Consider the following 26,549-nt stretch of genomic DNA (forward strand, 5'->3'; position numbering starts at 1 on the left):
GATAGTACCTGTCAAAAATACATACAGTACCTGTCAATCAATATCAGTCTTCTTAGCTGTTGCAATAATCTCCTCCTTAAACATGTTGTTAGCCTTTGGCTCTGGAAAGCCATATGGCCAACAAACCTGGTCAGAAGCCGCCAGAATTCAATTCACAGAAAGCTGGTAAACCTGAGTGTGTTGCTATCTATGGCCAAATGTTGTCTTTAGTCAGCCAAGAAAACACTAGCAGCCAAAGTATTATGGTAAAAAAAATGATTACTTTAATATCAGCCTACAAACGCAGGTGGTCTCTGGTTGGGGGAGTGAAGATAAGGCATGTCACTACCACCTCTTCTTTATAGCCTTATAAGGAGTTGGCCTGCCTCTCACAGCAGTTTTACACTAATGTGACTCCCTTTGCTTTGGTAGGATTTTCTCCTGATTTATATCCAGGAGAGAGAGAAGAGTCAGGCTCAATTTCTTTCCCGTCTTCCACTTTGTATAGTTTGCATTTGAGAATGACAGGACAGGACTTTGTCAGTGCTACACAGAGATAAGACTAGTCCTTGTTAATCTGTGTGGGGATGCCAGCCAATGGGAACCGAATTCACAGAACCCATAGGAATCAGAGAGATTAGCGTGTTTTGTAAAGGTGACCGAGGTAGCGCTGTGTGTGATGCTGTTTTGTTTAGCTTCTTGCAAGAGTGGTTTATTTTTATTATCCTTAGTTTGTACAAGTTACTCACTTAAGAAGCTTTCAAAATATTAACCAGTCGCTGAAGGTTCTTTGAAGAAAAATATGACTGCTCGTGTAAACAATTAATGGTTGTTAAGCATGGCAGTGTATATTATGACAAACAACACATGCTACATTATGCCAGCTGGTGTAATGATGTGATAATGTCTGACTCATTAACTCTGGCACACAGTTTACGATGCCCTTCTATGACAGGATTAATTGATTCACACATACATTAAAACAAAAATAACTAAACTGAAATTCAGCTGGAAGCCTGGCTTCTCATTTGTCATAAACCCTGTTGGTGGTTAAAGCCGGCAGAGACCGCAGTGTAGAAAGAGTTGAGCTTTGCCCTCTGACCTTTGCTAGAGCTAAGGTGGATCAATATTCTGCAAGTAGAAAATAAGTTACATTTAAATATTGGCAATGATTTCCGGAGTAGGCTCCCAACTATGTGTTTGGTGGTTATTACGATTATTAGGCCAAATCCTGAACCCTTTCGGCAAAATTTCCCTTGCCTTCAAATGGGACATGGTCACAGAGGAGTGGGACAGTTGACAACTGTGCCTCAATTAATACATAGATGATCTTATTGAACCAATGTTTCTAACAATACATTATAATAGAAAGCCCATGCCATGAAGAATTTTTATATAGAGCTGGTGAAGCAGTGGGAAAATATAGCTGGACATTATTGTAATTTGACAGCAGATACATATTTTGTCAAATGAATTATTTGTTAATATTATTTGACTCTCTGTGTATGAATAAATAACCAGTGCTGCATCTAGTCAGATATCCTTTCTTTGGAATGACCAGTGCTGGATGGTTCATAAGAAATCTTAAACATCACCGAATACACCTGCTATACTTCTGCAATACACCTATGTTTGGAGGGGCATCCCTTCCTCACCTAAGATTTTGATATTCTAAGTTTCCTCAGCCTGTATGTCTCAAGTAATGAGTTATGGTAACGTGTAATTTATAGTCGAGCTAGGAGACCTCTTAGAACTCCCCTGGGGCCATGTAAAATCCTTTAATATTGGGCTGGGACTAGATGGCATAACTGAACCCATAGGGTATGTCTACACTACCACCCTAGTTCGAAGTAGGGTGGTTAATGTAGGCAACTGGAGTTGCAAATGAAGCCCGGGATTTGAATTTCCCGGGCTTCATTTGCATGTTGCCGGGCGCCGCCATTTTTAAATGCCGGCTAGTTCGGACACCGTGCCCGCGGCTACACGCAGCACGGACTAGGTAGTTCGGATTAGGCTTCCTATTCCAAACTACCTGTACTCCTTCATTTGCAACTCCGGTTGCCTACATTAGCCACCCTACTTCGAACTAGGGTGGTAGTGTAGACATACCCCAAGTGTGTCTAAAGTTTAGAGCAAGCAAGTTAAGTATTCCTGGCTTTACTTCAACATCATGTTGGGTGAATTACTTTGCTTCTGCACTCCTTTTTGTATCCTTCTCTCACAGAGACATAATGAACCAAGCCCATAAGGGTGGAATGTGGCTTATTGCTTATTATATTTGCATTTATTTTTGTTGTTGTTATGCGACATAGTATTTTGGAATATCTGCCTATTACTTTTCAAATGGCAGTTTCCAGGAACGTTACTGAGGGTTATGTCTACACTACAGTATTATTTCGAAATAAGCTATTTCAAAATAACGTGTCTACGCACAAAATGCATTTCGAAATAGGGCATCCACAGAGTAGACTCTGAATCGCATTTAAGGCTGGCCGGAACCAGTTCCAGCAGGGCACCAGGTCAGGATTTACTGTGTGGGGCTGCTGCCTTAGGCTATCTGAGGTCTGTGCTTAAAGATGCTGTCCGGGGGGCAGTCAGTTCTCAGGTTTCCCTGCTTGCTTGTCTACCTCGATGAGGGACAGCTAAGCAGTTTGTCTCTACGTGCTCTGATTGCCCTCACTTGGGACACCACAGCATTCTACAACATGGAGCCAGAGCTGCCCTTGGGCACTCTGGTACTTTTCTTGGACATGTTGCTGCAATCCTGGCTGCACTTTCTGCAGGCTGCCATCCGGGAGGTCCATCGGGGGGCTGTCAGAATCCAGGAGGCCCTGTGAGAGCTTCTACCCTGAGGAGCACTAAGAGTCTCCCTGGTTTGCCCCACTGGGGGCTTGTGCCTCATTCCTCCCTCACATTCTTCCACTTACCCCTCCCTAACTCCCTTTCCTGATGTCAAATAAAATACACGTATTTTCATGAACACAAACTCTCTTTATTTAACTAAACTGGGGGGAGGGAATGAAACTCTGAGACTGGGGAAAGGAGGTGGGAGAGGGGAGAAGAGAGGGTGGGAGAGGGGAGGAGGAAACCTGGGAGGAGGGAGCTGGAAGGGGGAAGCAAGGGGAAGAAGGGGGAAGGGAAGCTCAGGGTTGGGGTGTCTCGTCAGACTAACTTGATTGTCATGCAAACCTGCTCCTGGGTTCTCATGTTGCCTTTGGTCACCAGGCTGGCAGCTATCCTACCATAGATGGCCATATCCTAGTGCGGAGATCATGGATGTTGGGGGCATTCCCCCTCCCCAACCTGAATAAGGTCCATGATCTCCACTCTGGACCAGGAAGGTGCCCGCCTTCTCCGGGTCCTGGCAGGTTCCTGGGAGCTGGCAGACTGCTCCTGGAGAGCGCTGAAGGCTGGCTGCCAGTGGCTTGCTGGCTCACGTTTTGGGGCCACTGGGTTGGGGCAGTGACTGTTAGCTCTGGGCTGGCAGGCTTGGGGCTGGCACAGGCACTGTGGCCAGAGTCTACCCCTTTAAGGGCTCTGGGGAGTGGGGGAGGGAGAGGCGTGTTCTTGGTTGAGGCTGGAGTGGCCACCAGGGCACCCTGGGAAGGCTGGAGGCCCCCTATTTCAAAATAAGTGTCTACACAGCACGTATTTCGAAATAGCTATTTCGAATTTGGCGTTATTTCTCGTAGAATGAGGTTTACCAAATTCAAAATAAGTGCGCCGCTATTTCGAATTTATTTTGAAATAGTGGTTTGGCTGTGTAGACTAGGAAAGTTAGTTTGAAAAAAGGGCTGTTATTTCAAAATAACTTTGCTGTGTAGAAAAACCGTAAGAGAAAATGCTATGAAGCTCAGAAGGGTAGAAATGTGCACTTAAAATTGCCTTCAACCGTTATTTTTTTTTATACTCTGGGCTCAACTTTGCTTACGATTGCACAAGACGAGTTTTCATTTAAGTTATGAGCCACATGCAAAGCCAAGACTTTACATATTATAAGGAATGCTCTCCCATCAATACATACATTTTAACAAAAGACAGGCAGGTGGGAAAGGAAAAAAGGATTCAAATAAAAGTACACACTGTGAACCAGATCCATCAAGTTTCCCAATTTTATTTGGCCACGGAACCGTTTTAAACTCAAAAGAATTTTGTGGAACCCCTAATAGCAGTCTTATATATGGAGCTGAAAAAGTAGACCACAAATAAGTAAGGATAATAATAAAGCAATGCTAAACAAGGTCATGAAATCAACACAAATGAAAATTGTTTTCAATAAAATTCATAAATGCTTAATATTAATTATTTTGTAAATAACATGTTGTTATAATGGAATTTTCTCGCGGAACCCTTATTTTCACTTCACGGAACCCTGGGGTTCGCCGGAACACCATTTGGGAAACACTGAACTAATGAATTATGGTAAATTGTATGATTTAAAGTCTAGCTAGGAGAGCTTCTACAATTATCTGTGGAGCCATGTAGATTCCTTAATCTTGGGCTGGGCCACATAATATTAATATTATTCAATACTTGTATAATGCTATAGAACAGAGATTCCCAAACTTTTTTGGCTGTGGAGCCCCTGTGGGTTCCTGAAAATTTGGTGAAGCCCTTACTAGCTCTTTCTCAATGTCAGCAGCAAGATCTTGAATGTGACGGGCAACAGTATTGTTTGACAGCAGCGCTGCTTCCACTTTTTTTACTGTATTGCCCATCAAGCAGTCATATCACAATATTGTCTGCACAAGGCTTGATGAGTTTTTCTGCAATTGTGTGTGCTTCTCCAGCAAGTCCAATATGGTAGCTCACTTTATAAGATGTTTCTGCTGTGTTTTTGTTGTTTGATGCAGCAATTTTCATTGCTGAGAGTTTACTATTTGAGCTTTCGCTTGAAAAAAAAAAAAAAGTACGTCTTTGTGTTCAGATTGATTTGTTTCTAAATACCTGCTAAACTATGAAGGCATCAGAGAACTAGCTTCTTGATTTATCAACTTCTATTCTTATTGAAATCAATTCAATTAAAAAGCAATATCCTGGCTCAGTTGCTCTTGAAAAAGAAAGGTAAACTACCTGGTTACATTCATAATCTTTCCCCCTGGTTTTTCAACTTTTGCCTCACTGTTTTCATTGTCAGACTTTCCATTAAAGGCTTTCATGTGTAAGTCCACTGTAGGTTTAAATGTAATATCTAAATTCAGTAAGAATTCCGGTTACCCCCAGCATGGGTTAATTCTAATTCCATTGGAACACCTCCAGGCAAGGGGAGCACAGAACTACTGTTGAGTTCTCAGCTCGTACCTATTTAACTGAGCCGAAAGCTGAGGCAATGCACTAACCCAACATTTTATGACTTGTCATAGTTATCAGATGTGACATGGCTGGCCACAATAAATCTGTCTTTTTTTTTTTTTAACACAATACATTCTTTTGGAGAATTTAGACTGCTCTACATTGAAGTGATAGGACAGAGCATAATAAACAAATTGCAGCAAGCTTGTACTTACAAATTTTGTTCGCTATGCAGAACCTATTTCACATATGTCTCTAATTGTAAAGCCCTGAGTTTTGGATCTGAAATTAAAGTTCCTATGTAAATGTCTCATTTGGGACATTTATATAGGAACTTTAACCGGTGTCGTAAGCATGTAAAAAGGTGTGCTAAGCATGTAACGTAACCGGTGTCGTAAGCATGTAAAAAGAAATAGTTTACTATCTAAATAGGTAATACAGAAAAAAGGTCTATGAAAAGAGAGATTATTATTATTTTTCCCATCTTCCAGATAGAAAACTGAGGTGCATAAATCCAGTCAGTTGTCCAGGAGTTGCTCACAAAAATGTAATTGGAATTAAAAATGATTTGTCAGATCCTTCTGGAAAATAATTATTGGTCTGTATCTAAAGCATATGAATATTTAGTATTTGACATTTGAGCTGTGTTGATTGGTTTTGACTGGATACAGAAATTGCATGTTTTGTTTCTGTTTACTGATGGGATGCACATAACTCTTTGAATCTGGCTTCCAGGGCTAACTTTTGTGTTTATGAATTCAGAATTTGCTTTATATTGTCCAATATTCGCATGAGATGCATTGCTTCCACAAACATTTCCATGCCAGAAAACTCTGTGCTAGAATATTGAAAAAAGCTAACACAATATGGGACAAACATGGGAGTGATTATTTAAATATTCACATAAACATCCATCTTCATTTTTTTTTCTTTAGGATTTGTCCAACTCTAGTCCTGGATTGCTGCATTTGGAGGAGGTGGTATTAGAATGAACAGGTATTTAGTCTTATTTATTCAAATGCAGATTTATAGAAAAGAGAATTCTGTCCACACTGATGGCATATTTACGCCTGCTTCTCAGCTGCAGTAAATGAATGTGGCTGCTTTGGCTTTACTGGGGCTAGGCCAGTTTACACTGGCTGAGGTTTTGACCCTTTAATATTAGTTTAAGATTAACAGTGCACCCGTTGCCTTCTGGAGTCAGACACAATTAAAAATAGCACATGCCTACCATTTATATAGCACATAGCAGTATCCATTGTTTGCTTCAAGGCAAACATGCTATAGTAGGTGGAAAGAGTCAACTTGACACAGCAAAGCTGGGTTAGATTCCTTTCGTCCTGAAGGCAGTTGGTTCTAGTTCATTGAGACCCTCTGATTTTTCAGTCATGGAGGAAGAGGAGAATGTATTTCAATAGTTCACACCATACACTCTGCTAAAGAACTGGTACCAAATGTTCTTCGGTGCAGAGGTTCTTGCATAGGAGCAGGTTACAGAGGACCTCTGGACAGCTGTATCCTGTCACAGCATGCCCTCAAGAACAATGAAACATGCACAACCCCAATGCTTAGCAGCACAGAAATACCTTTTAATGAATCAGCGCTAATAATGAATATGGAAACATGGACGTTAATCCCTTCCAAGTATGGAATCCTTGCTGTAGCCTATGAAAGAACTGAGTCAGCAATCCCCCATTATTATTGTGTGTGCACACATGCTGCACACAATACTATATATATGTTAGTATTGATAGTACACTATATATGTGTGTGTGTATGTATTGTAGTTTCCCTTAATATTTATTTAGAGATTTTTATATAGGCACACACAAATTTGCAGTATCTAATATTGGGTACAATATGAATAGAGCAGCATATGTCTTATTTAAGGCTGGCACTAAAGAAAACTATTTCTGTACTTTGAATTATGGGTTAAGAATAACCTTGATCTCAGCTAAAATTATTTTATAATTTTGGAAAGATATTCAGCTATGGAGGAGGAAGGGATCCTATCATTAACTCGGATGCTATCTTATGAAAAGGTGATTTATGGGTGATAGGCAGGCATGGACAGATGCCGTGAAATCTGGACTGCTATTTCTGCACTATTAGCAACATTACTGATGTACTGGATCTTCATATAGTAAAGGAAACTCACTATTACTATTAATAGTTTAGGGTTTAATTGTGTTTTGTGTGTATTTCCTCTATCCATGCATATAGTTCTTAAGTGTTATAAGATGATTCGGGCTGGAATCTGTTAGGAATCTCAAAAATGTATACAGCTATTGATTTTCATTGATGCATGTAATAACGTAAGAAAACATGTTTACCTGTAGGGAAGAGGTTTTATATATTTAGCATAGAATTTTTAATTAGGCGAACAGTAGGACTCTAGGGGTATGTCTAGACTACATGGCTCTGTCGACAGGTTTACAGGAGCGGACGACAAAGGCTTCCCTTGTCGACCGATCCGAGTGTAGACTGCCACGCTGTGCTGGATCAGCTGATTGTTGGCACATCACGGTTGCCATTTTTATTTTAATGAAGCGAGGATTATTTAAATCCTGCTTCAGTGACTATGTTGGGTAAACTAGTTTACATGGCTCTGCGAAACATGGCCTGGGTCACGCTGCTTCCTGCGGCTCCTCTTGTCTGCAAACGGCGAACTACAGCCAATGGGAACTGTGAATAGCAGCTTTCTCAGACTGGGTCCTCAGACCACTTTGACACACACTGTCTGTATCTTATGCTGGCCAATGATAACTAGCAAAATACTAAAACACATTACTTAACATAAAGCTACATTTTAGCTACATAGCTACAATGTTTGTCAGAGTTTTGGTGCTATGTAGAGGGGCCAAATGTTACACTGAGTTGGAATTTTTTTCCATTTCTATTCCACTACTTCCAGGATTCCAAACCACCACTTCTGTGAATAGACAGCATGGTGGTTAAAATCAGGGAGACTTATCTGTAATGGAGAACCAAGCAGAAGAGCTAAAACATGGGACAGGAAGAGTACTAGCTTTTTCACACTGCTCTGTCAATGCATTCTACCCCTGATCTGAATGGCTATGTCTAGACTACGTTTGTTTGTTTTTTTAAAAACTTCACCTGTGTCCACGCTGCAATCACATTCTTTTGAAATTAAATTGAAAGAATGCAAGGTTTTGTTTGACACTGGTAAGACCTCAAATTACAAGGAAGAATGCTCTTTTCGAAAGAGCTTTTTCAAAAAGGTGTGTGTGGACACAACAGGGACATTTTTCGAAAGAAGGAGCAATCAAAAAAAGCATAGGTGTCCTGGTGGTCATTCTGTGAATAGCAATCAGGGCTTTCTGGATGCTCTTTCGAAAAAGCAGATCACTTTTTCGATCTGGTTTTGAGGTATGGATGCTCTCTTTCGAAAGAAGCTTGCAATCTTAACTCACCGTGTGTAGACGAGATAGACCAATCCAAAACACTTCCCTCAAATTAACTGTTACTCCTCGTGCAATGAAAAAGCAGATCACTTGTGCACTGAGTGATGTACCCTTAGGGGGTTCATTTTTGTGGCCTGCTCATTTATGGACCTTCATTGAGATTCTCAACATGGGTATCAGTGCTGACTTAGGTGGTTCTTTATGACGTGTAGGGTAGAGATTGGTTGGTCCCATTCCAGCCTCCAGATGAATCTATTGCACATCAGATGGTAACAACTTTTAGGTACCACTGACTGGAGCCGAATTAGATATGGGCAACTGGCAAGCTCTATGTCACATTGCCAATAGTCTGAACCATGCATCATCTCTGGCTAATATTACCAGTGCATTCCTTGCCTTGGCAGAATCCTACACAATGGAAGTCTAGGATTCACCATAGTTTCATCATTTGAAGCTCATTGTCTCTCTCTCTCTCTCTCTGTGTGTGTGTGTGTGTGTGTGTGTGTGTGTGTGAGAGAGACGCAATTTAAATATCCCGTGCTTGATTAGCATATTTGTGACCAGTCACCATTTTAAAAAGCCGGTAGCCCGAATTAACTCGCCGCGTGTAGACGCGATAGTCCAATCCAAAATCCTTCCCTCGAATTAACTGTTACTCCTCATGCAATGAAAAAGCAGATCACTTGTGTAACGATGAGTAACAGTTAATTTGAGGGAAGAGTTTTGGATCGGACTACCGCGTCTGCATGCGGCGAGTTAATTCAGGCTACTGGCTTTTTAAAATGGCGACCGGCTGCGAATATGCTAATCAACTGCGGGATATTTAAATCCCGCGCTTCATTAGCAACTTCGGTATGCTTCATTTGCCTCCCTAGTTTGAACAAGGGGTAAGTGTAGACATACCCAGAGAGAGTTAAGTGGTGTAATGGGATTCCAGCAAGCCACACTGAACAACTTAATTCCTGGGTTAAAAATGGTCTTTCGATAAGTATCTCCACTCTCTCCCAGGCCTCTTGTGTTATTAAAACCGTATTATGTTGTTGTTTCCCTTGGGGGGAAGGGCTGAAGCTTAAGGTATCTCTGGAGAGCTGACAAAGAACTGTATTATCCTGTGATGCTTCTGGCTGTCTCCACTTCTTCTGGAGAAGAACAACATCTCACTCACTCAGCACTTAAATAAAATTGGCATTTGCAAGGAAAACTTAGTCGGGCTCATCTATCTTGTGTTATAATTAAGGAATCCTCAGTCAGGCACACCTTTGTAAGCCTTCTACTCGTGTCAAAACTGTCACAGATATCGGAGGAAACATGCATATCGCCAACGACAATTAATCACCAAATGTCTTTGAAAATGAACAATCCCCGTGAGGCTTTCACCTCAGGCTGTTAGTTCAGCTGCAGAGGAGACAGCGTTTGCGAGTTGCTAGTGTTCTTCTATTTGAAGAGACCCAGTCGTCTTAACCTAGGCAACTATTTATTACAATAATGAGAGTGTTAGATTATAATTAAATAGATTGTCAGTATCTTTAGGGAAGAGGTTTTATCTCTTTATTTGTTCAGTAAAGCACTTGCCATGTACTATAATAATAATTAATAGATAACAGATGTCTTAGAGTATTTGTTTTGTACTTTTCTTTCAGACTTCAGAATCTAGCACTATTTTTGCAACATCTTGGTTGATGTTTATGCAATGAGAATGAATATGAATGATACAAAGGGGAATAAGTATTATATCAAATAGGAATGCTAACTAACGTTTATTTGTATAAACATATAACTGCTGGATTTTTTTAGCACATGTTTATGGGGGGGGGGGGGGCGCCAGGTGGGACCTGGGCCTTGTAGGGAGCATCCCTGTCCATCCGCTGCCTCTGATAAGGAGGCAGATGTGCGGGGGAGCCAGCAACTCTGCAGGTCTGGATATGAACAGGGAGCCAGTTTGAAAGCTGCCTTCCCGTGTGTACTTGATCCCGCCTGCCCCGCTCCACTGCCTCTGATACAGAGGCAGCAAGAGGAGGGGATTGCATGTAGTCGTTAGGATTAAACAATAAGCCCAGGCTTATCAGTTAATCGTTTAAACGACTACATGCTAATATCCCTAATATCAAACATTTGATACACTACGGTGGACTCTCTAACAAATAATGTATGTCACTCTTTGCCATAGAGAGAGATTGAAATAACAGAGACTAGGTATTTTATAACAGAAAACAAGATACCTTTTTCTGTGCAAGAGTGAGTAAGTATGGTATCTTTTGTTTTCTGTTATAAAATACCTGGCTTCTGTTATTTCTTCTCCAGCTCATCTGATGAAGTGGGCTTTGCCCATGAAAGCTCATGATACTATATATATTGATTAGTCTCTTAGGGTACGTCTACACTTGTACCCTAATTCGAACTAGGGATGCAAATGTAGGTAACCGAAATTGTTAACGGAACTTCGTTAGCAATTTCGGTTACCTACATTTGCATCCCTAGTTCGAATTAGGGTACAAGTGTAGACGTACCCTAAGTCTATGTCTACACTATCAGGTTATTTCAAAATAATAATTCCCAAAATAACTATTTTGAAATAAGCTTATTCCTCTTCATAAGCAGGCGTTATTTTGAAATAACAAGCCCATTATTTTGTAGTAATGGGCTTGGTAGCATGGATGCTTACCTTATTTCGGAAAAAGGGGAGCAATTTCGAAATAACTCCCCAGTGTAGATATGTCTAGGACTATTTATTGTTTTTAAAGTTACAGACTAACATGGCTACCCCCCTGAGACCTATGGTTATATGCTGCTTAATATGTAGGGAGAAAACAGGTGCAAGATTAAAATTTGAACTTCCTTTCAAGGAGGCGTTGTACTAGTAACCTCTTTTTTTTTTTAAAGAAAAAAATAGGCATGACCTATCCAGTGCCCCCCAGATTATAATTGCACGTGTTTGTCCATCCATTTCTGTGTGTATATATAAATAATTTTCCTTTGCAATCATGCACACAACTAGTGCTAAAAGAACTCCCGTAGTTTTTTCACCCTACTTCAGAAAACTGAACCTAAAGTCACTAGCTATGCGTAAGATAATTTGTATAGCTTTGGACCCTCCTCTTTCCTGTCCCATCTAAGATCAGAACCTTCATTTTCTTTTCTTTGTTGTCTTTTTATTATTATTATTATTATGTATTTATTTTATTATTGAGCTGCTTGGCCAGAACTGGTAGGATAATAACAAACCATAATGTATGTTAAACCCAGAGGCTAAATATTGTAGGCAATTTTGCCAGTGCTCAGATAAATCACATTGTAAAAGGTTTACTGGGAACTCCAGTGGAGAGTTACATATTTGCTGGGTCGAGTTTATTCATTTTGTTTTGATTGAAACAATCAGAAAAGATTGTGTGGCTGTAATTTTGATGGGAGGTTAAAGTAGGTGACTGACTGAGATGTGATCGTATTTGCTTTAGACTTTGGGAGGGAGATTACTCCTGGAGATCTTATTAGATTGCATGATTAAAAAAAAAAGAAAAGCAAATTTTCAATATCTAACACTCATACAGTTGCTGCATAATGTTCTACCTAGATGGAGGACTGTTTAATTTAACATTTAGCCCTTTCCCCCCCAATATATGCGGCTTACTTTGAGTCAAACAATAGCTTACCCTCGAGGGATTAGGGGTATTAATATCAAAGTGATAACACAAGCATCAGAAACCATGCCAAAACATAGTTGGGGATTCAGAGGAGCCGGATCCTCATAAAGGCTGACTTATTTGGCTGTCGTCCTTGTAACATTTACTTTTTAGAAGAAAGAGAGTGTAACAGCTGCTTGTTTTGTGCCTCTAGGTGAAACCAAAGACTCTTCTTAGGCTGCTATGAAAGCTCCCTAATCAGATTTGTGCAGTATACATTGTCCTTCAGTTAAACAAATACACCCTGGACTCTGATTGCATGCAGATACCTGTACCTTAACTTTTTCCAGACCCCTCCACCTGCATCTCCCTCCCTCCCAGACAATCGGAATCTACCAGGTTCAACTCATTTTACTTGGAAAGTGCTTTCCTGGAAAGCAGCACAAGAAAGGGCATTATCCTGTTTAGCGACTCAGTGCACTTGAATACAGTACACACTTCCGACAGTAAACGATGACTTAGTGTCTCAATGTGCATGTAATGAGCCCCCATCATCATAATTTAAGCATGTAGTTCTGCTTAGTGGCAATATAGAGAAATTATTAATTAACCAATTTTATAATAGAATATACAGAGGCTAGCTTGTAGCCCAAGGGGAAAGTGCTGTAACTTACCAATATCAGATGAATTCAATTATGAAAATGAGGTCCCGGCATCCAAAGAAAGAGGGTGGACGATTTAGCTGTAAAGGAGTTGGGGGATTTTTCTAATTTGCTAATGTTTGCTGCATGTCCATCCTTAAGGTCATTTGTGCCAGGCTGAAAATTATGGCCTGAGCAAGAAATGAAAAATTAATTTGTTTTAAATGATACTAGACTGTATTGTGAGAGACTACATTCCAGCCACAGAAATGGCTTCTAATGAAGGGCTTACTCTGACACTCAAAAGGCGGAGGGGGGACAGGGGGACCCTGTGCACTGTTGGAAAAGCAGCCACTACAGCTCATGGAAGAACACAAATAAAAACAGGTGTATGAGGGCCTTTTCCAAGCAGCTCCTGATACCTACAATTTGGAATATTAAAGGAAATATAAAGGATATAATCCAGGTTCTGCTCTCATGAAAGTGGATATAATTGAGTCGAATTGCCCAGGCCTACGCCACTACGGGACTTGGAACTCCATCTGGACTCCTATTAAAGTCAATGGAGAGATTTCCGGTTGTGAGTGAACTGATTTTGCTGGCATTCAAGGGCCCTCAGCACCTCACAGGAATGCTCAGCACCTACCAACCCAGGTTTGAAGCTTTAGGCTCCTAGCGTTTGATCCAGAGTCCACTGCAATGCGTAGGAAACTATCCATTGACATCACTGAGCTTGAGATCAGGTCCTAAATCAGCAAGTTACTGATGCGGATACCTCACTTTCAGGACATGAATAATCCTATGTATTTCAGTGGAGCTACTAGGCCCTTTCACCATACAAATAAACGTATGGTAAGAAATATAAAGCATTATAAACCGCCTGCGGAGAGAAGCGTCATTCTTGGACAGAAGTTTTTGGTGCAAATCTTCATATTTAAGACTTCAGTTTTTTTCCCCAAATATTTCCTGGAATGAGAGGTTCTTGCGAGCGACCTGGAGGAGGGGATGGATTGAACCCTCAGCAAGTTTGCAGATAACACAAAGCTAGGGGGAAAGGTAGATATGCTGGAGGGCAGGGATATGGTCCAGAGTGACCTAGACTAATTGGAGGACTGGGCCAAAAGAAATCAGATGAATTTCAACGAAGACAGATGAGGTTCAACAGGCTGGGGTCTGACTGGCTAAGCAGCAGTTTGGCAGAAAAGGACCTGGGGATTACAGCGGATGTGAAGCTGGATATGAGTCAACAGTGTGCCCTTGTAGCCAAGAAAGCTAAAGGCATATTAGGTTGCATTAGGAGGAGCATTGCCAGCAGATCTAGAAAAGTGATTATTCCCCTTTCTTTGGCACTGATGAGACCACATCTGGAGTACTGTATTCAGTTCTGGGCCCCCCACTACAGAAAGGATGTGGACGTATTAGAGACAGTCCAATGGAGGACAACAAAAATGATTAGGGCGCTAGAGCACATGACCTACTAGGAGATGCTGGGGGATTTGGGCTTGTTTAGTCTACAGAAGAGAAGGATGAAGGGGGATTTGATAGCAGTCGTTAACTACCTGAAGGGAGGTTCCAAAGAGGATGGAGAGAGGCTGTTCTCAGTGGTGACAGATGACAGAACAAGGAGCAATGGTCTCAAGTTACAGCAGGGGGAGGTCTAGGTTGGATATTCGGCAAAACTATTTCACTAGGAGGGTGGTGAAGTGCTGGGGAGGGTTCCCTAGAGAGGTGGTAGACTCTCCATCCCTAGAGGTTTTTAGGTCCTGGCTTCACAAAGCCCTGGCTGGGATCATTTAGTTGGGATTGGTCCTGCTTCTAGCAGGGGGTTAAACTTGATTACTTCCTGGCGTCTCTTCCAACTCTAAGATTCTGTGATTCTATGATCACATAAAGTCCTTCATTCGAAATTGTCTTTCGAAAAAGAACTGCTGTAGTTCCACTACACAGTCTTAAGAGCGAATGCAGGAATGACTGGGTCAGATTCTGTGATGCAGGAGGTCAGACTACAAGATCGTACTGTCTGTTCTTAAAATCTGACTCTTCTTGCAGAGCACAGACACACATAGTCATGATCAAAGATTACACAGATTTTGTTTTCATTCCAGTGAATATGAATAGGGCTCTTCAACTGAACGGTATTCACCAAACGTAAGCTGGTAACTATTTTTATTACAATTAATTTATGGAAATATGGGAATGTATAGTTGACTGTGGAGTAGAAGCTACAAAACACCAAGGGCCCGGTGGAAGAGAATGAAAACAAATTAAAATACAATAAAAACATAGGGCTCGAATCTTCAAACAACTGCTCAGAATGGACCCAGATTGATTGCAGGAAAGAGCAAAATGAACATCCTGAGGCCTCACTAACTTGGACCCCGGTTGAGCAAAACAATTGAATTTTTGAACAAGTGAACAGCCCCGTTTGCTTCAGTGTGAGTGTTTGTGTGCTTGAAGTTAAGTGCATTTTAAGTGCTTTGCTAGATCAGGGTCTCAGATGTGAGGTACAAAGCAGAAATGAAACAAAGTCCAGATTGATGTGCTCAATGTCCTGCCTAACAGGTTGCTAAGAAACTTTGGCACAAAGTAGGTGGAGAACCTTGGGCTTTGGATAGTCTTTTTACTTTTGTTTCAATGTTTTAAAATATGTAAAGGTGGGATTTTTAAAAGTGCTTAAGAGCATAAGGAACAGAAATCCCTTGGAAAATAACAGGGCTGGAGTTCCTCAGTCTTTAGGGTTGCCATATACTTTCACCAAAAAATACCTAACAGGGAAGGAAAAAAATTGGTTGAGCAAAAAAAAAAAAGGGGGAACCAAAGTTGTTGAGCAAAAATACCTGCACAAAAAACCCCTGAGTCACTGCACCTTTAAATCCTCATGTTTCCTGCTCCCCGAGTCCCCACCATACACAACAGGGGAATGTCCCAAGCAGCCTTTTATCCGAGAAAAGCAGAAAATACTGGACATTTTACGTCTGGTATTTGCTGGGGTTTTTTAACCAGATACAGGCTGGAAATACTGGACTGTCCAGGCCAATATTGGACACCTGGTAACCCTATCAGTTCTTCCAATTCTTTTTCAAAAGCTTGCCTTAAAAGTTTTTTCTCTGTCATCACCCAGAATGTGACAGCTTAATGACTAGATGTTTTCTTACAACCCATGAAACCCCTCAGATTGATCTGCCCTAGAATACTTCCTGGAAAAGAGGAAAAGCCAAAAGGATTTCACACCTTTCACTTTTTTTTTCCAGTGTGCTTGTGAGCTCTTCAAAAAATGGGTGACGTGTTAGTCTAGATACCCACCAAATGAGGCTCAAATACAGTCAAGGCTAATACCCACCCGAGCTTTAAGAAAGAAAAAGGCTAGCATGTATTTTCCACTTCCTGAGAAGCCAGTGTCAAGTACACAGGATGGATTCAACATGCGCTCAGCTGTGTGAACCAATAAGCAGGCATATTTCTTGCCTTCTAAGCAAGCTGCAAATGATGCAGTCCTGCTGTGAAGTCTTACAAAGAAGGAATTACAATTATCATGCCTCCTGGTTTTGAAGGTGTGTTTTTTCTCTTGTGAGTTCGTTATGGGATTAATAAGAGTGTGGCCTGCACAAATTGCCCAGTTGGGGAGAGGGAACTCCGCTCATCTCCACTGCCTATCCATGCGAAAGGCTTGTCAGAAAAGACATCAGGGTCTTAACCCAGGTTCACCAGCCACCACAATAAGCAGGATTATAAGGGGGTGAACCTTCCCATACTGATGACCTGTATCCAGCAAAAAGACTTATTTTTTCCCCACGGCTGAGGACGAAGCAGCTCTGATCTCTTCAGCCCTCAGTAGTGTCCCAACATTCTTTCAGGCAGCAGACTAAATTTTTAGTGTCAATGTGGGGAGAGGGAAGGAGGGAAGAGAGGAAGAAACCTACAAAAACCCATCCATACATGCAGAAGGCCCGGTCAAAAAGTGGTAAGGGGTTGCTTCTTTTTCTGCATGGAAATAAAGATTCACCTTTGAAATCTTTCATGGACTGTTCACAGAAAAAGGAATGAAGTAAAACCATTTTCTTTCATATTGAAAGATTTTATTTCTTAAAAATAGAAAAGCCAGTTTTCTGGGTTACCATTTGTCTTCTTTCTTGCCCCCTTCACCTATGTGAGTATTTAAAAAAAAAAAAAAAAAGTCAATGGAAAATTTCAAAGGAACCAAATTTTCTGTGAAAAATGTTGGACATTATTTGTCAAAACAAATAAAAATCACCCACTCTGTTAAACAATTATACCTATCATCAACCTGCTGAGGCTGCACTACAAAATATTTGAGGAAGTTCTTACCAAGAGGCTTCATGAATATGTTGAGTAGAGGTGTTTGTAATCTTTTCTTTTTTTAAACAAAATACAATTGTTTTTCTTCTTTGACAGTTTTTTTACAAGATGCTATCCTTCTCTCCCTCTCCCTCCCCAGTTTGTAGCTAACTTTGGCCTTGAGCAGGAAAGAAACCACAACATTAATACAGTTTGACTCAAAAGAACTAAATCAGTAAATGTTGTAAACATCAATTTCACCATGCACATAAAAATTTAAAAATATTTTCCTCAATTAAGAATCAAAATTTACAAATAGGCTTGAAAACTTAGTTTTATATAAGACTCTTTACTTTGTTACTGTTTTGACACAGATGTTGACAGTTTTTGTTTTAACATTTACAAAGCTTTATTTTTTTAAATCTCAATGTGTATTCTCACTAAATAATTATCTGACCTCCACCATAATTTCCTGTAATATAATGGAAATGGATAAAATAGTTATAGATAAATGTTTAAAATTATATCTATTTTAAAAATCCCAAATGTGCAGCTGTAAAAATGTAAATTGTTAAAAAATAAAGCATGTTTTAAAATAAGCACTGATATTATCTGTCAAGATTGTAGAAGTTTTGCCAAGACTAATTACAGGTGATTGAATAACATTAAAAACATGAATAAATTAGTCATAGATTGATGGAAAAATTATGAATAATTTGTCAAATATTATTTGACTATTTACAGAGCTGCCCAGATAAATTGGCAAATACATAATTTTTCTTAAGAAAAATATGGTATATACTACACACAAATATCATTAGATCAGATATTAGTTTCTGGTAATGGCCATTTTTCTGACAAAAGCTGAGTTACATCCACACTGCAATCACATTCTTCCGAAATTAAATCGAAAGAACAGAGGGGTTTTTCCGACATTTGTAATCCTCTTTCTATGAGGAAGAAGCCTTTTTCCGAAAAAGCTTTCAGAAAAAGGCGTGTGTGGATGCGGAAGAGGGAGTTCTTTCGAAAGAAGAGGAAAGAGGAAAAAACAGAGGTGTCCTGGTGGTCACTCCTTCCATAGTAATCACAGCTTAAATGCACGATAGCATCCACGCTGAATGGACGCTATCTTTCGAAAAAGCAGATCGCTTTTTTTGATGCACTTTTGCAGTGTGGACGCTCTCTTTTGGAAGAAGTTTTTTCGGAAGACCTCTTCCAAAAAAAGCTTTTTCCAAAAGAAACCTGCAGTCTAGACATAGCCTCATTCTGAAAGCTGCAGAGAGGTGCATTGTGACCAAAATGACCACCTGATGGTGACCTAAGCCACCTAGAAGATATATATGGCTCCAGAAAGAGAGGTCTCAAGATCAAAAGAAGTTCAGAAGTACAGGCAGTCCCCGACCTACGCGGATCCGACTCTACGTCGGATCCGCACTTACGAACGGGGCTTTCTCGCCCCGGAGGTCGAGGTGGCGGATTGCTACCTGCGAGCTCCGGGGCGAGAAAGCCCCGTTCGTAAGCTGCTCCGGTGCCCCTGGTCTGCTGGAGACCGTCTCCAGCAGACCAGGGGCACCGGGCGGGTTCCCGCGCTTCTGAGGCTTTGCCAGAGCAAAGTCTCAGAAGCGCGGGAACCCGCCGCGGCTGTGGCTTCAGTCCCGGTGCCTGTGGTCTGCTGGGGACGGTCCCCAGCAGACCACAGGCACTGGGACTGAAGCGGCAGCTGCGGCGGGTCCCACACCTCTGAGACTTTGCCAGAGCAAAGCCTCAGAGGCGCGGCACCCCGCTGCCGCTGCGGCTCTGCTCCCTGTGTCCCTGGTCTGCTGGGGGGGGGGGGGGCGCAGCTAGTGTGCCCCCCCCCCCAGCAGACCAGGCTTTTGTTTTGGACCCTGGGGCAGAGCAGCTGGGGCGCTGCCCATTGGTCCTGCAGCTCCGCTCTGGGCACTACTGGACCAACCCGGCAGCACCCCAGCTGCTCTGCCCCAGGTCCTGATTCAGCCGTTGCTGGTCAGTTTCAGCAGTGGCTGAATCAGGACGCCTGGGGCAGAGCAGATGGGGTGCTGCTGGGTTGGTCCAGTAGCACCGAGGAGCGGCGCTACTGGAGCAACCCAGCAGAACCCCAGCTGCTCTGCCCCAGGCGTCCCCAAGTCAGCTTCTGCTGAAACTGACCAGCGCTGACTACAGGAAGCCGGAGGCAGAGTTGCTCTGCCCCGGGCTTCCTGGAATCAGCTGCTGATCAGTTTCAGCAGCAGCTGACTTGGGGACGCCTGGGGTTCTTAAGTTGATTCTGTATGTAAGTCAGAACTGGCGGTCAGTTTCAGCTGTGGCTGAATCTGGACGCCAGTTCCGACTTACATACAGATTCAACTTAAGAACAAACCTACAGTCCCTATCTTGTACGTAACCCGGGGACTGCCTGTACATGAGAGCATCTTGGCAATCACATGGCAATCACAACCTGTCTTTTATTTCTTTCATACAAATAAAATATTTCTGTAATAAAGCAAGGATGCCTAAGAAGATCTAATGATCGTATTTATAAATGGGAAAGGTGGACAAGAGCTAAAATGTCTTGCTCAAGGCCACAAAGAAAATCATCATCAGAGATATAACTGGAACTCAGAAATATCGTGTCTCAAAATTCTGTGCTCTTGCTGCTGGACCATGACTTTCTGTAACAAACAATACCTGAGATAAGATGTGACCCACAGACCTTAGAACTCATTGGAAGGATTTTCATTGATGCCAGTGGATTTTGGATCAAGCCCATAGTTTGCTCTTCAATAAAGACTTTCACACTTGCAGAAATTGTTTTGAAGTGATCATCTGTACAAAATAGCAATGCACACAGCGATGATATTTTCTTTAAATATTTAAATAGAAATGTTTCCCCTTCTGACAGTTCTGTCCCACAACACCAGCTCCAGTAAAGCTATGATCCATATTTATAATAATCATAGGCTGTTGTTAGAAGTGGTAGTCTGCTTATCAAACAGTTGGCTGGTAAGCCAAATACTCAACTTTCCTTATGTGCAGGGGCTTTCAGATTCAAGGGTCTGGCATGAACCCATCTGTAAATAAAGTGAATAAATAAAGTTTTAACCAAGAGTACAAATTTAAAATAATGAAAGATCTTTAGTGAGTTTTTCTTTTTCTTCTGTAACATGACATAGGAGCACATGGCTATTTAAGAAAATATTAGCCTTGTGCTGTCTCACAGGCTGAGTTTATCTCATGTTCAAAAGCTTCAGAGGGGTAGCCAGGTTAGTCTGTAACAGGAAGAACTTAAAAAAACAACAAATAGTCTGGTAGCACTTTAAAGACTAACAAAACATGTAGATGACATCATGTGCTTTCGTGGGCACAGCCCACCTCTTCAGATGACCGGAGTGTTGGATGTCTAAGATGGTATGTGTTTAATAGCTGCCCTAAACCCAACATTTCAAATTTGGTGTATAACGTTAGCCTTGTAAAGCATATTTTAAGCACTCATGTAAAGAACCTGAGGGTGGGATTTTCAAAAGCGTACATGTGAGTTGGTATGAAAAGTCCCATTAACTTTAAATGGGGCTTTTGGGCTTAGGTGTTTTTGAAAATCCCACCTCGAATTTCTAAAATGGTGGCATTCAAGTTGCCCCTAACAGTTAATAGCTGGATGCTGGATACTCAAAACTTTTCAAAATTAGGTCAATTATTTAGATGCCTAAATATGGACTCATGAGCCCCCACTTTTGACAGTTTTGGCCTAAATCATTGTCCTCCTTTGTTTCCAACAAAGTGAAGAAAAATTGAAATCTGTGACAGTGGCTTATCAGACTCAGATTGTTTGTTTGTTGTAAAGCACAGCTGTCTGCTGAGTGCCTGCTCGTGACTGACAAACAAATGAGTTTACCCTTCATGTATTTGAAAGTGATACTGTGAATCCACATCCCGTATTTTAATTTTTATGTCCTTCTTTGTCATTTTCCCAATGAAAATGATCCCAGCACTGATCTCAATGTTAATGTATTCCTGCTTACATTTGACTTCTGAATATGTTATGGCTAATTATCATTACACAGGACGAGAGATCAGAGCCCTGAGTGAGGTGCTTGGTGCGGGAACAAAAGGAGGCCAACTCTGCATCTTGGCATTGGGCCCAACATTTGCAATGGAGCATCTTGAAACTGGTAGGGTCTGTTTTTATGGTTTTTTTAAAAAAAATAATATTTTTTAGTAGGGGAGGAGCAAGAACAGGGGCTAAAATTTCCCCTTGAACATGATGTCAATATGTTGGCATGTCTCCTTTTATTAAGATGCCATCCAACTGATAACAAGTCCTGCTGTGTTTTACCAACATAAAAAATTAGACTGGAGACCGAGGAGCGGCAGGTGGCTTTTGGCACCAAGAAATAATCACACTTGATGTGGAAAGTAAAGTAAAAGGAGCCATCTGTTCACTGCAGGAGGACGTGAAAAATCACATTAACATATTGTCACTAACATCATGAAATACACAGTTAATAATAAATTTAGTTATCATGGCAAGCTGCATTGGATGCTTCCTTAGAAAAAAGTAGCATGTGGAAGATGTATTTGCTCGCACTGTCTTATTGAGATATATATATTTGTTTGAAAGCCTTATCCGTGCCATTTGTCACTGCCTTTGTGAGCAGACGTGTTTCTCTTCCACTGGGAGAGTGAATGACTTTCCTGATTCCCTCTCCTCCCTTTGCCCTTTAATCTGCCGTGCTTAGCTCCATCTTTCTTCCCTGACTGGCAGGCAAGCACACTAAATGGAGGAAAGAACGAAAGAGAGAAAATCTTCTGAGTAGGTAGTTGCAATATGCGTTATGGGCTCAATCCAAAACCCTTGTAAGTCAGTTGGGGTCTTTCCATTGGGTTAGGCTCCTGGTATCAAAGTCATTCTTGGTATAATTTATTTCCTTCTCTGCTGGCCTTGTATCCGTTGGACTAAAATTACTAGTGTTACATCAGGGGCGAATATGGCCCATAGTATCATCCCATCAAATGACGGAAGCCAGTTTGTTTCCCCCTTCTCCTTAACAATAGAGAGCCTTGCAGGTACCCTGAATCCGTCACATCTGCTCAGTACACAGAAAGCTGCTTTGGGAAAATGAGGGCACTTAACTTCAAGCTTAAGTCAGTGGGTTGCCGTTCATTTTAAATAGCAGGGTTCCCTTTAAAGAGAGGTTTTGTGGACTTGTCTAAAGCAAAATGTGTTTATTGAGATTAGATTTAGATCAAGGCAATTCAGTTCAGCTCTGAAGAGCAGCTTCGTAACAAACCAAAACGGGAGAATGGTATTGCATATGTATCATGTTTTTCAGACTTCAGTGTCAAATGGGCTCAGTTTACAAGCAGAGTTATGGGGAGTTTTCCCTAATGTCCCTAATGCAAACACGCTCAGGGCTCTGAGAGCAAAGTCGTTTTTTTTTCCTTCTTGTGCATCACCTCAGTTCACTGGCAATGCAAGTTCTTCTTCTACCCAAATTAGTGATTGAGAGATGTCAGCACAATGTTATTGTTTTCAGGCTGGAATGAGAATGGAGATATTTTGCAATCCACAAAGGAGAGAGGACAGGCTACATACATGCTGCAGTCAAATAATAATCTATCAGTGCATAGCTGGAGACATGAGTCCAAATCAGTTGTACTTGGTCATGTGGCATAAATATGATAAGTGCAGCTTAGTCCTTTGTGGATATTTGTGCATAGCCACATTATCTGCCATATATATTGGCTGATTTTTTTTTCCCCGTCAGGAGGGGCCTCTTAATGGAAGGAAAGTGTCTTGCAGATCAGACTGAGGTTCATTAGCAGAGCTATGTTGGATCTTTTTTCCTGAGTGCCAGGCTGCTCTTTGCCCTGGCATCAGCAACAGTAGTAAAAATCACTGTAAGAAAAAAAAAAAGAGTACATTGTATCTGTGTAATCAGACGTGTCTCGCTTTTTAGGTATCTCATTAGCTACCACTGCGGATGTACTAAAAGGTGGCTCCATATAGGCATGCCCAGTTCTCAAAAGCAGCACTTCTGAGAGGATTGTAACACTGTTTGAGATGGTTAACCATTTGAAGCAGGGGCAGGAAAACTCCCGAGATCAAGTTTTCTCAGTGAGATTTCGGGTGTTTCCTCATGATCCAGAAAATCCACATGAATACCTTCTATTGTTGGCTGGATCTCAAGAGCCCAAAGGTGTGAACAGGAGAAAAAAAACTGAACAGAACATTTTCCGAATAATGGTTCGCTTTAAAGGGTGGGGCAGGTTTGGATCCATTATGTTTTTCACCCATTCCTAATGAAAACAATGCAGACTGTTTGGCCTCTGACATTTCACTACATTTCACAGGAAAAAAGTGACTTGTGGGACAATTCTGTATAAACTGACAGTCACGTTGGGTTCTGACAGGCCTTTTTTGTGTATTAGGTATTTCATTATATACATGGCGGATCTCTGTGATTGCGGATAGGGAGGGGAGGCAGATGGACTCTACAAACTGCCTGAGGGGACAGGAGAAATGAAACTTCAGAGCTCTAACACACCCTGAGTTTCCTCTTTCATCACAGTAGCTAAAGGACCCATAGAGACAGGGAAAATGCAATGATCTCCTGGAGGAACTTCTGGGTGGCTGGCATTGAAGTGAATGGGTGATCTCCAGTTTCATGAGAAGTGTCTCCCGCAATGTGGCAACAACATTTTGACACACACACAAGGGGGGATTTGAAGGCTGCTGTCATGACCATGAATGGATGCGCTACATAATGATGAATTTTAATGTTCTTTTTCTTTCACTTGTTTATCTCCCCCCTCCACTTTTTCCTTATCTCTGAGTATCTTACATGCACCTATCTGTGTGCTGGATTCCAGGTGTGGATGTCCTGCCTGGGAGCAATCTCCTTACAGCTGATTGTATCATACAAAAAGTGTCCTCTGACTATCGTCGTGAATAGAAGCTGCATGTTGCATAAGCTACTATTTGTGGAATCATGCTTTTATGTTGCTCACGAGTATTCAGAGAGATTCTGGGCATTCCCCAAATTATTTGCCAATCTCAATCACGTTCAAAATTTTAACACGAGCTATGACAGTTCATTGTTTGTATTCTGTTAGCACCTAGAAGATGTTAGTGCAAGTCAAAGATCTGGAGCTGATTGTTCTAGGTGTGGTACAAACACGGAATGGAGATGACCCTGCCAATCTAAGACAAGAGATAGTAGGTGAACACACACAGGTGAGCATAAGGTAACAATGAGACCAGTAAGGGTACGTCTAAACTACATGCCTCTGTCAGCAGAGGCATGCCCTGTCAGCAGAGGCATGTAGATTTGTTTGTTCAGCAAAGGTAAATGAAGCCGCGATTTAAATGATCGCGGCTTCATTTACATTTACATGGCTGCCGCGCTGAGCCGACAAACAGCTGATCAGCTGTTTGTCGGCTCGCCGCTAGTCTGGACGTTCCCCCTGTCGACATCAAAGCCCTTTGTCGGCAGCCCCGGTAAACCTCATTCCACGAGGAATAACGGGGCTGCCGACAAAGGGCTTTGATGTCGACAGGGGGAACGTCCAGACTAGCGGCGAGCCGACAAACAGATGATCAGCTGTTTGTCGGCTCAGTTCGGCAGCCATGTAAATGTAAATGAAGCCGCGATCATTTAAATCGCGGCTTTATTTGCCTTTGCTGATCTGTCTAATCTACATGCCTCTGCCGACAGAGGCATGTAGTCTAGACACAGCCTAAGATAGTATTTTCTAATGTCTGAAAAGTAATGGAAGTGCTTTAGGAAGCAGAAAGATCTCCATTCACCTTGGAAGAGGGGTGGACTGTAGCATGAGTAGGCTTTTTCTATTTTGTTTTTGTAGTTTTATAGGAAACCCATTTTTTCCCCTTCCATTTTTCTGTTCTGCACTTTCAACCTGAAGAATAAAGCTCCGGAGAGAGAAACTAAGAAAGATTTTCCTCCTAAGTCCCTAAGTTGAGGCTAGTATTTTCAAAAATACCTAAATGGCTTAGGACCAAAAGTCCTGCTGAAGTCCATGAAAATTGCTGTTTGCTCAGCATCTTTTGAAAAGCAGGTGTTTTATTTAGGTGCCTTAATATGATGCAGAAGTCTAACTTTAGGTTCACATTTTGGAAAATATTGGCCCTGGGTTCTATTCACAGCTCTGACCCCAGATTTGCTGCACATACCTGACTGTGCCTCGGTTTCCCTGTTTGTAATGCGGGGATAATAATGTCCTTTTGTCTGACACGGGGGACGTTAGCCTTCATTGGCTTTGCTAAACTGTTCAGTGCATGCACAAGATCATGCTGGGGAAAGATTTTGGATCCGCATGCTAGAGTTTACAACAACGCCCATTTAAATTCATTTCCTGTATTCGAGGCTCAGCAGAATTTCTTAATAAAAGAGGCAGAACCTTCTCAAATCAGATCATGTAATAAAGTATCTGGGTTGATGTAACAAGGTGTCTGGTCCTTTTAGGGAAGATGGTTCCAGCCCCACCTATTTCCCCAGCAGAAGAAATGAGCAAAATCCCACGGACACCTTGTGGGGATGGAGTTAAGACGGAAGCCTGAGGAAAACTGGGAGATTCAAGCTCTCGGAGTTGCTGCTCAGTAGAAACTAGGGAAAGACTCAAGGGAGTATAGAAGGGAAGACAGGCCCTCCCGAAGGAAGGCTGTGGCCAGCTTAAGATGGGTCTCTTTGTTTACTCGTGGGTGCCCTGGATGTGACTTAGCTGTGGTGACCAAACCAGGCTGGAAGGTCAAGAGAAGCAGCTAGCCCTCAGCCGGACTGGTTAAGTGGCACAGCTGCAGTTGGCATGTCTGGGTATCATCGGTCTGAATACAAACAATGTGTCGGGATCTAATCCCCTTTCTTCTGCCGAGTGCCAGTTTACTTCATGAGTAGCCCCATTGGCTTTGGGGGGACCGTATGTAGGGCAAGATACTGTCTGCCGTGTATAAGTGCCCCAGAATATGCTTTTGCTCATAATTATGGAATCATGAGGGAAGAGAATTTGTCTAATTGTAAAGAAGTACTCCTGGAACAAAAATAAAATGCTTATAAATCCATCTTAGTCCACCTTTTGAAGGAAAGGGTAGTTACTACAGACGCCAGCGTGGTTGTGCACAATCAGACCTGAAGACTAATAAAAGGAGGAATGTTGCCATGATAAGCTCCAATATACATTGCTAATTGGAGTGTGGTGGTCCCTGTCTTGATGAAGAATCCCCATATACAGTGGCTTCTATAGCCCATCAGAAGACTGATGTGATAAATACCTTTGGTGTCCATTTT

At 41.7% G+C, this 26,549-nt stretch overlaps 1 long non-coding RNA gene across 3 annotated transcripts in view; it reads left to right on the top strand.

Moving 5' to 3' along the window:
- The window catches only part of LOC112544947 (uncharacterized), a 253,811-nt gene extending 227,896 nt beyond the window's left edge, over positions 1 to 25,915 (top strand). For 2 of the 3 annotated variants that reach the window (XR_012903972.1, XR_012903974.1), the window contains exons 2-4: positions 6,207 to 6,267; positions 21,309 to 21,416; positions 21,543 to 21,969. This is a non-coding gene — a long non-coding RNA (uncharacterized LOC112544947). Of the gene's footprint in view, positions 1 to 6,206; positions 6,268 to 21,308; positions 21,417 to 21,542; positions 21,970 to 25,730 lie in introns of those variants that run through there. The other variant, XR_012903973.1, reaches the window with a different exon arrangement.
- Positions 25,916 to 26,549: the final 634 nt, after the last annotated feature.

The sequence above is a fragment of the Pelodiscus sinensis genome, chromosome 5, assembly GCF_049634645.1.
Source record: "Pelodiscus sinensis isolate JC-2024 chromosome 5, ASM4963464v1, whole genome shotgun sequence".
In the NCBI taxonomy this organism is placed as follows: domain Eukaryota; kingdom Metazoa; phylum Chordata; order Testudines; family Trionychidae; genus Pelodiscus; species Pelodiscus sinensis.